Here is a 10,929-nt window from a genome sequence, read left to right on the forward strand (position 1 = left end):
AAGGAAACTCCTTTGGGAGAGACACCATCATCACCTGGCCAATATCTGGGGACAGTTCCCAGCAGGAAGATTTCCACCATCTTGCAGAAGAAGGTGCTGAGACATTTTCTCCTGCATGTGCTGCAGCACATAACTTGCTTTGCTCTACACTGAGGGAATGACAGCACTCTCCTCTTCCAGCACAGTGTTAAAGCTTCGCGTGCCAGCACTTACCTTGTCCTTATTCATGAGAGACAGCGCCATTTCAGAGACCTCCTGAGCGACGAAGTTCTGAAATACCAGCTCTGGTGGGGAAACCCCAAACCAGCTCTGTTTCGGGGCAGCTGACGGCAGCTGGAGAGGAGAGAGAGCAGGGAGAGCTTCAGCTGCTGGGAGGAAGGTTCATGCAGGAGAATCTTCCACTGATCCCCAGTGAAGTACAGACTCTGGGGGAGCACGTCTGCCCGGCCCACACTGGGCAAACAGTGGCTCCCCCACCTCTGCTCTGAGCTGATCCACAGCTGCTGGGCCACACAGAGCAGGCTCAAGCCAAGCTGCTCTTCTGGCATGGATTTCTCCAGGTTTCTTTCTCCAGAATGCCAGGCAGCACTTTCCTAAAACACAGCCCTGTGCCCATGTGGTCACAGAGCTCTGGGGCACTGACTGAGCACTCAAGGAGTAAGTAAAACCCATGAATTTACAGGAGACTCCATGGGAAAGAATTTGGGATGTCTTTTACTCTGAGACAGGGAAACCGATGCCCACACAACTGCAAATATTTTTTTTGCTCTACAACTTAGACATCAGTAAGAAGAGCACAGGACCAGAGGAGGTGTGAGAGATGAGGTGACACTTGGCTGAAGCCAAAAGGTTATTAAGCAAAAGAATGGAATTTGTTGGTTCTGTGTGTTATTTGTGGTTTGCATTTGTTCAGGTTGGTTTGTTGAGTGTCACAGTGAGAGGGACAGGGTTGAAGACCTGACCAAAAGGAAGGAGGACAAGAAGGGAGGGGACAGAAAAGTTGGTGCTCAGTAGAGAATGGAAGCTCCTGAGTACCCATCCAATGGCAAAGGGCACAGGGACCGCCCCAGCCGGGTAGAAAGGGGATACAAAGATTGCCATTTTCTGTCGGAGAATGACTTAAAGAAAAGGCCATGAGACATACAATTGAGAGAAAAGTATAAGGGAAAAGTAAAGCAGTTCTCAGCCTTCTGATTTCTATAAACAATTAGACTCTCTTTGTAAACAATAAAGTTCTCAGACTGTCTTCCCATAACAAGCAGAACACCGTCTCTGGGAAAAAAATGACACCCTGGGAACAGATGTGAAAGCTTTGGGAACTCTGGTTCTGTTTTTAATAAACAATTGTAGGTATTCTAAAACAAGAGGAGTGGTTAGAATTTTCTCTGTTAGCCTATCATGAAATTGGATTACAGAATATGCATGAAGTTCGTTACCATTGTTATTTAAGGTGATTGATTGATCAATAAAATTGGAGCTCGATGCATTACCAGGATGGTCGTTCTCCCTTCACTTCAATAATTTTCTAAGAGGGTGTGTGTGTGCGCTTGGCTCTCAGGGAGGGAGACATCCCCAGCTCAGCTGAATCCTTACTAAGAAACACTTTTCTTTTGCTTTGATGATTTTGTTCCTTTTCATTGTATTTAAAAGTTAGTGTGTTCCAAAGAGAGGAAAAGGCAAAAATAAAAAGACAAATGAGCTGAAAATAAAAAGACAAGTGAGGTGAATGCTGAATGAGGATAAGGTTCAGTTATTTTCTCAGCAACTTGGGTAAAAGTAGAGTTGGTATCTCCTTTTTCAATGGCCTTTAAATGGGTGCTTTCTTGTCATTACTGCGATCTTATTTCATGCCATTCTAGAGGCACGTCTGGAATGACACAACAACAGCAAATGCTTCTGGAGCAGAGACATTGCTTGGAGAAAACTCTGCCCTGCTTTCTCTGCCTTCTCCAGCCACACTGCTGTCACTGCAGAGATGCAAGCAGCTCTCCTCTGTGACTTCACAGCAGATACATTCTGCTGAAGGGAGTGGCTGCAGCACACTGTCCCTTAGCTGTGCCCTTCCCTGAGGTCTTCCCAAGGCTCCTCTCCAGGACAATCCTTTACCTGGATTGTGTCTCTTGCTGCCAATTTCCTGCTCAACAGCCCACCTCAGTCACTTACCCGTTTGGACTGTGCTTTATACCGAGCTAGTCCTGCCAGAAAAGCAGCTTTAAACACACCTCTGAGTAGGCACTGATCTAGATAAAGCACATCCATTCCCCTCTGCCCAGGGCCAGTCTCCTGTACATCTGGCAGCCTGCAAAATCTAACACCCCATCAGGGTCCAACACATTGTTCCAGCACAAAGCAGTAATGCAATTTGTTTTGTTCAATCTGAAGTAATTCCTGCACATCCTTGGCCTTCAAAGGCCAACGCTGCCACTCTGCAGGGAATCCTGTGACCCCGAGCATTTGATGGTGACCACACCAAAGCAAGAGGTGGCTCCTTCAGCAGGAGAATGGCAAAGGGCAATTTTGGGCCTCTGTGTCCCCAGCCTTCCTCCCATTGTTTTAGCAATGGCAGCTGCACTCCAGCACACCCCAGCAGCTTCAGCAGAGGGTATTTGTGTTGGCTTAGTGCAGATCAGGACTCCCAGTCCACCACTCCCAGCACCTTGCAATGACAGCAGGACCTGGACACTGAGGTATTTTGCTGGAGGCAAGCCTGTCACAAACACACACCCTCTTCAAACTTCATGTGAAAAAGAAAGGAAAAGAGCAGGAAAAGGCTACCTTTGGGCGAGTCTCACTCCTGTCTAGAAATGGGCCAATTCTGGGCAGGATACCTTCCCCAGTGCTGGCCTCCTTCTTCCTGCTGAGAAACTTCTCCCTCTGGAACTTAGAGGGAAGCAGCTGAAAGGCAAAATAAACCAGCTAGAGCCTCAGAGTGGTGCTTGTTCAGAAAGGCTTTTCGTGAACAAGTGGCACTGCTGAATAACTTGTGATCACAGCCACTAGGACATTCCTGGAAGCCCTGGGAGTTTCCTGCTGAAATACTTAGCATCAGTGAATTAATAATACAGAGTGGAACACACATACTCCAGCCATATGGCTCTGTCCCATTGGCTTCTCCATGATTGCATGGGACATGGTTGGGGATTTCTGCTCTTTGGGCATTTGTTTCCTCTTACGTTTCGTTGGATTGAGGCAGTGACCTTTCCAGAGAATGGGGAGGAGCTCTCAGAACTGCCTGAACTCCATCCCTGCACAACGCTCAGAACTCACAGCAAGGAGATATCGCTGCTGGATGAGTCCAAGAGATGCAAGAAAGGAACACTGTACCAAGAGTGAGGTGCACAGGAATGTGCCCAGGTTTTAGTTCTCCCTGTTAATTGTTTTCTCTGTCTGGGCTGACAGAGCCTTCCACAGAAGAAAACAGAGGCATCTCCTTGAAAGAGCCTCAGCAGTGGGGCATCTTCAGCCAAGTGAGCTGCAGACAGCAAGGGACCTTTGTGGCCCTGGCTCCAGCGCTGCCTGCAGGGCTGCATCTGTGCCCACACAGGAGCTGGGAGAGAACAGCTGCTTTGGAAGCTCTTCCAGCTGGGACCAGCCGTGGCTCTCAAGGCTTTGGGCAGAGTTTGAGCTTCCCCCCGCCACATGCCCAGGTGCCAAAGGGCAGGATGGTCAGAGCAGCACAGGTGAGTGCCCAGCCTGACAGAAGGAATTCCTGTGGCAAAGGGAAAGGGACAGAACACATGCTCAGGCCTTCAGCTGTACATTGGTTTCACTCGGCTCTGCTGGCACAGACAGGCAAGACACAGCTGAAGCATCCCACAGTGTTCCCTATTGCACCAGGACAGCCCCAGCAACAGCAGCACAGCACAAAGGGCTGGGCAGGGGCTCTGCAGCTTCACAGCACTGCTGGACAACAGGGGCAGGGAGAGCAGGGACACCAGGGCAGTGCCAGCCTTAACACAGCCCCAGTGGGTACTCACAGTATTAGGCTTCAGCCCTTCCCTGGACAAAAGACGAGGTGTTGGTGCCTTCTTTGGCAATCCAGACGCCATTTCCAAGGGACAATGTCGCAGGTCAGCGACAATGCCTCAACAAAACTGGAAAGAGCAACAATGGAACTCTGAAAATCCACAACCCAATTCATGGCAGATTCAAGGCATATTCTGCTGCTAAAAATGTTACATTACTTGAAAGTAGCTAAGTGCTTGTTTGGCACAAGTAGCCAGTATAGTTAGGCCTCTAGTTGGACTGTATTTGAACTATATGGCTACCTTGTGCAATTCAAAGTTAGATCATACTGAAACCTGGAGCTTAAAATCTGAACATTAATAACAGTTTGAACAGACAAAGCTGTAGCTTAAGTATTACTCAAAAATAGCTAGAGTGGGCCTCCTCTTCTTTAGGCTAAAGCACCCTTGCTCTCTCAGCTGCTCCTCACAGTTGAGACACTAATGAGAGACTGGAATGTTATGGCTAATGGCTTAAATATCATTATAAAGGACCTTCTGCCCATTGTGACAAAACTGTATAAAGAAGCTGCGACCAACCAAGCCCACCCTTCCCTGAAAATGCCTCCTGACTGGAACTAGGCACTGTGAGTTAAGCCGCCTCAGGGAACTTGAGACAAGATCAAGGTGACACTATTGTCCCATTAGCTCAGGTCTGGGGAGAAATAACAAGGCTGAGGAGAAAAGCCTATCCACAACAAAGCCAAACCCAGCAGCTGTCCTGAAAATCACCTCTGTCTGGGTTCAGGCTGGGGAAGTCATAGCCACAGACTCTTCTGCTGAGGCCAGGTTTGCACACAAACCTCCCAGCAAAGACCTCCACAGTGCCTCCAGACCCATTCCTGAGGCCTTGCACCAGACGACTGCAGGGCATGCAAAGCAACACAACAAATCAGAAAATCCAGAACCCAACTCATGGCAGACTCAAAGGATATACGGGTGCTAAAGATTTTGTATTTTCTGAAAGTAGCAAGAGACAGAGTCCAACTTGCCCCACTCCCCGGGAGGCACCTGGGCAAGGTATCATCTTGCCCAAATCTCCATTAATCCATTGGAGTCTTACATTTTGCCAGACCTCACCACAGAGAAGACCACAAGAGGATTTAATGGTAGGCCAATGGGATCCATGGAATGCTGATATTTTCTACTAAATCTCTCTCTGTCACTCTCTTTCTCCTCCCCCCCTTCCCAAACTCCATCCCCCTCCCACTTTTTCTTTTCTTTCTCTCTCTTTCTCCCTCACATTTACTGTTCCATAAAATCCAGACCATTGACTTTGGCATATGGTCTCGTTTGCACCTCAATACTGAGGCATCTCCCTAAAAATTTTAAAACCCAGATGATAAAAACCCACTGAAACTTGAACAGAACTCATTCACCTTTAAGCAGTTTAAGCAGTTACTATAGGACAAAAATGTATAGACTACTATCTTTAGAAAATGTTGCATTTCTTCAATAAAAAAAGCACGATCAGTAGACCATTTATTGGTCATCCTCTCAGGTGTACATGTCACTGAACTACTGCGCCAGAAGACTGACATGATCACATCCTCTATTTCCCTTTGGTATTCTCTTTCAGAGCACAGATGAAACAAAACCAAAAAGTTCAACTTTAGTCGGTCTTTACCTTCAAATGAAATTCAGGACTCCCTAGCAGACACCAGTGTTCTGCAGGCTGCGGAGCTTTTCGCAGAGGCCAATGCTCTGCACCTTTAGCAATTCTCCACGCCGACAATTCACCTGGCGAATGGCCCGGAGCAGCCGCCTGCAGGAGCCCAGGCTGCGCACACCCAGCCAGGGCCGCGCTCTCAGGCAACTGAGGCCGCGCCGCTGTCACAGACGCTGAGGGCCCGGGCGCGGTTACCGGGCAACCGCGGCACCGAGTGCGGGGCCGGGCGGGGCCGCAGGGATTTGCAAAGGAGATTGGCACTGCAGCGACTGACTGCAGTTTGGGGCTTCCCAAGAGTCTTTCTGTAACTAATGAAAGGTTAAAATGTGGTGACAAAGGCACCTATGCCAGGTCTGTACATTGCTCTTTGCAGCACTAGTATCCGACCCTGGCTGGAACAGCAGGAGGGGCTGAGGAAGCAGGGAAGGGGGCTCAGCCTGGAGAAAAGGAGGCTCAGGGGGAACATTCTGGCTCTGCACAACTCCCTGAAAGCAGGGGACAAGAGGCTGCTGCAAGTTCAGGCAGCGCCGGAGCCGCCTGGCTCCCCCTCTCCTCCCCCGCTCCGCCTCTTCCTCCCTCCCTCCTCCTCCTCCTCCGCTCCCGCAGCCCTCGCAGCCCCCGGGAGGGGCGGGGATGGAGCCGGGACAGGTCGGAACGCAGAGAGGCCTGGGGGGATGCCAGGACTGGGAGTGACTGGGCTGTACTGGGATCATCCTGGGAGCAGCTCCTGGGTGACTGAGTTCTACTGGGATCATCCTGGGATCACACTGGCAGTGAGGAGGAGCAGGGCGATGGCTCCAGCGCTGGGGCTGAGGGCGCTCGTGGGGGGCCAGGGGGGAGTGGGACCCCCGGCACCGGGACCCTGAACCGCCACTGCCAGCACCGGGACCCCCCTGCTCCCCTTAGCCTGCAGAGGGGCCCCCTGAATTCCCCTGTTGTGGACATCAGGACCCTCTGCTCTCTTTTTCCCGGGCATCCCGTGGCTCCCAGCCTCCAGACTTGGCGTGGGCTTGACTCTGGGACAACGTGGAACGCCTTGGTCTCCCATTCCTGCCTTTCCCAGGCACACCTTTCTGCAAAACCAGAGACCCCCTGAGCTCCCCCTTTCCGAACATCCCAGGTGACCCCACTCTGGTCCCCCCTTTTTGGGAAACCCTGGACTCCCCTTTCCTGGGCTCAAGGACCCCCTGGAACTCCATTCTACCTCTCCACGTCCCTGCCCTCCCCCCCTCATTTTCATGACCCTGAGATCCCCCTGGCACCCCCATTCCTGAGAACCCAGACCCCCCTGCATCTCTTCATCGAACACCAACGCAACCTTTTCCCGGCCCCCCCGCCTCTCCCAGCCCCCAGCCCCCAGCCCCACCCTTTTCTCTGGCCTGGGACCAGAAGTGCAACTGACTGAAAACAAATGTGACAGAAAGCAATATTTTGCGCCTTTTATTTACTATTGAAATACAATTTCCTCCCTTTCTCACAAATCTCCTCCTAGTGTCATTCAGCAGGGTGGTCAGAAAGTCCTTAATTCTGGGTGGGTGTTCCAAGCTGCAGCCACAAGGAAACAGGGAATGGGGATTTTCCTGCTCCTGGGAAGTTTGACATCCTCAGCTGAGGAGAGGAGGCACCAGAAGGAAAGGGCAGCTGGGCTTCATCTTTCCACAGGGAAGAGGGGGGGAAAAATCTCTCATCCTGTCTGCAGCTTCTCCCACAGGGATGTGAGGGCTGATCCCAGAGCCCTAAGGATCACAGTCAGGGCTGCCCTCAGGGAATGCTTGCCTGGTATGGTGGGGCAGTGTGCAAGCACCTGGATCTTGGGGCACCCAGCTGCCCCTCATGTTTGGAGGTGCCTGAGGAGGGCTGGGATGATGCCAGGGACATCCTGCAGTGACATCCCCTCTGTCCCGCTCTGCGTGAGCTCAGTCCCAAACCTGACCCTGATCCTGGTCTCAATCTCACTCCACGTTTAGACAAACTCACAGTTCTGTATTTAATCACATCCCAATTCCAAACTTGTCTAGCCCCAGACCACAACCCAACCCCAGCCCAAAGCCAATCCCATGTCTAGCCTTAACCCCAATCCCAGCTCTAATCCAAATCTCAGCCCCAACTCCAACTCAGCCCCAATTCCAGCCCCTTCCTAAATCCTCAGCCCCAAATCAAATCCCAGGTTCTGCCGTTCTGGGGGTTTGCGGGTGTCTCTGTCCCTCTGACCCCGATGATGTTTGGCTGGGGTCACACCAGGGCTGAGAGGGACAGAGACTGCCCCGACCTCCGCAGGTGTGAGAAGGTCGGAGAGCCCCCCCAGCCCCAAGCACCCTCATCCGTGAGCAGCACCCCTGCTGTGTCCTTTCTCTGGTGACAGCACAGACATTCCTTTGTGCCCAGGTCTGTGCCAGCCCCGCACACAGCACTGCTCTGCGGCAATGGGGACACGGGAAACGGTGCCCGTCGTGTGTCCCCTTTGTGTTGCCGTGTGTCCCCCCACGTCTGGCTGTGTTCCCCCGGTCAGGTAGCTGCTCTGGCCCGGGATGGCCGGGCCCAGCCGCCGGGCCTCGCCGGCGGCGGGCAGGAGCCGGCCCGGGCTGCGGGACACGGCGGGGCTGCCTGGCTGGAAAGCAGCTCTGGCTCCCGCCAGGGAGCTGTGGGCAAGGGGCTGCCGGCTGTGCGGGAGAAAAGCCGCTGGGCCAGCCCCTAACGCTGCCCCGCAGAAAGGAAGGGGAGGAGGGAGCTCGGAATGTGGCAGTGCAGAGATGAAGGGACAAGTGCCCTTGGGGGCCGCGGGTCGGGGCCAGCCCTCGGGCACGGCTCCGAGCGGCTCCTGAGCCGGCATGAGGGCTGCCTGTAAGGATTGCAGGCGGCAGCCAAGAGCAGCATCGCTGGCATTGCCAGCCGGGCCCCATGGCCATCTGCCCGTGCCTTCGCAGCCCGTGAGGGCCGCGGGCTCTGCAGTGCGGCTCCTGCTCCCACAGCCGGCCGGGAGCCTCAGGGCTACCCCGCAGGCGCCGCGGGAGCAGCAGCGGCCTCAGGGCCTGGCCCGGGGCTCGAACTGCTCAGCCCGGGGGCAGAACCACAGCAGGGGGGAAGGAGCTGAAGGAGCACCAGGGAGCCTGGGGAGAGGCAGGCTGTGAGACAAGGCTCTGCCCGTAATTTTAACAGTTTTTATTAACCTAATAACTATATACAACCAACTTAGTTATTATATACAAGTAAAAAGTCAAGTTCCTTATGACAGTTGTCACAGGTGTTTCTTGCTTCGGACAAGATGTCCCAGGTTGAGCATTGGGCACTGAGTCCTTTCCAGCTGGCCGGGGCCTGTTGATGTCTGGTGGGGCTGGAGAGGCTGCTCGAGCCCTGGGGCCCATGAGACCTGTCGAGGAGCTGTGCCTGGCTAGTGCTGTCCTGAGGCAGCAGGGCCTGGGCGGTGAAGGACAAGGGTGAGCCGCCACAGGTGCTGGCCCCAGCACACCAGGACTCAAGGTCTTGTCCCACACTGGGCATGGCCATTCTCCCACGTTACTCCAGCTCCAAGCTCAGTTGCCCCATGTGCCAGTCCTCCTGCTCCATTCTGCCCCTTCCTTCTTACCCCAGACGCAAAATACCCATGCCACATTACCCAGCTCTGTACACAGAGCCCTACTCATCCCCCAGCTAGCACCCTGCAGATAATCAGCCCCCTGTCGTCACTGACCCCCTTGCCCTGACAGGGCCATATCTGACACATCCTGTGTCCTGGTCGCCGTGCGATGCTGGTCATTACGGCCCCTCGAGATGTGTCCATCACCGTGCAGCAGGGTCACACTAGGCTGAGGAGGAGAGGGCAACTGGCTGCAATGCAGGGCCCAATCCAGCACCCCCCAATAATCCTCCCAACCCAGGTCTCCCTGGGGACTGAAGGCACAGATTCCTCCTGGGTAGTCAGCAATGCTTAAAGCCTCAGTCACCATTCTGTGTCTCTACCTTCATCACACCTACCTTGTTGTGGTGTACCAGGAGACGCTGCAGCTGTGCCCTTGTATGTGGGGAAGCCTTGATGTTCTGCATCGTGAAACTGCTGCTTTGATGGTCCCCAGAGATCTGAGGCATACGGGGGACACTGGCACAGACCAGCGGCCTCCTGTGGGATGGGACAGAGGAGGCTCAGTGCCCAGCCCTGTGGCATGCAGGGCATCACCCTGCTGTGCCAGGGAGGGCACTAGCAGTGCTGCTTGCAGGGGCATGTCCCTGCCAGCTCCTGTCCACCTGCTGCAGGAGCCCCGAGCCCATCCCACCAGGCTTGATCTGCTGGCTATGTCCCCACAGCAAGGTGTGCTGGCCATGGCCATGGCAGGTCCCTGTGCACAGGACACCAGCTGGCAGGAGCTGCGCTGTCCCAGCTGCAGGGATTGGTTTTGGGAACTCCTTTCACAGGAGGCACACAACTCCCCACCAAGCCTGAGCTCAGACTGAAAACAGACACAGCTCATCAGATGTGCTTTCAGCAACCTTGGGACAGAGAAGTGGGCCAGACAGAGCAGTGCAAGGCAAGGAATGCAAAAGCCCCCAGCCCTGGGGCAAGCACTGGCCCTCCACAGCTGCCTTCTGCTCCCCTACCCTGCCCCGTCCCCCCAGGCTCCTCTGCCCCAGCCCAGGTGCAGAGCCATCCTTGCTGTGTCAGGGCTACCCTGCACCCCAGGCGCGGGGAACGTGTCCTCAGAGCCCTTACCTTTGGCTGGGCGGTGGCTCCTTGCTAGGGGGCATCGGCTGCAAATACGGGAGTTTTTCAGGGTGCCTGGGGAGGGTAGGAGTCACAGGTGTGTGGCAGGGGACAACGAACCTGTTCCTGTTGGAGGCAGCAACTCAAGGCCATGGGATTGTAGCCCATGGCATCTCGCTGCCTTTAGCCCTTGGGATGAGCCCCTATAGGCCCTGCTGATGGGCAGGGCTGCACAGGGGGCTCCCCACATCAGCCCCTCCCAAGCAGACACTGTCACCCCTGTGCCCAGCACAACGGGTCACTGCTGGCACCCACCCCCCCCCCCATGCCAGCCCTGCTGCCCCCGATGCACTGGTGCTACTCACTGGCCAGGAACCTGCACGCTGAGCATGCGGTCACAGGACAGACACGTGAAAGGGACTGGCAGCTGCCTATGGAGGGTGAGGGAAGAGGGCCGGCTGAGCTCCTGGGGCCACAGGCCTGCAGCACACAGGCAGCTCTGAAAGAGAATGCCAAAGGGAAATAGAGGATGTGATCATGTCAGTCTTCTGGCGCAGTAGTTC

This window comes from Melozone crissalis, unplaced genomic scaffold (assembly GCF_028551555.1).
Source record: "Melozone crissalis strain CALT ecotype California unplaced genomic scaffold, PUWL_Pcris_2 ptg000043l_1, whole genome shotgun sequence".
Taxonomy (NCBI): domain Eukaryota; kingdom Metazoa; phylum Chordata; class Aves; order Passeriformes; family Passerellidae; genus Melozone; species Melozone crissalis.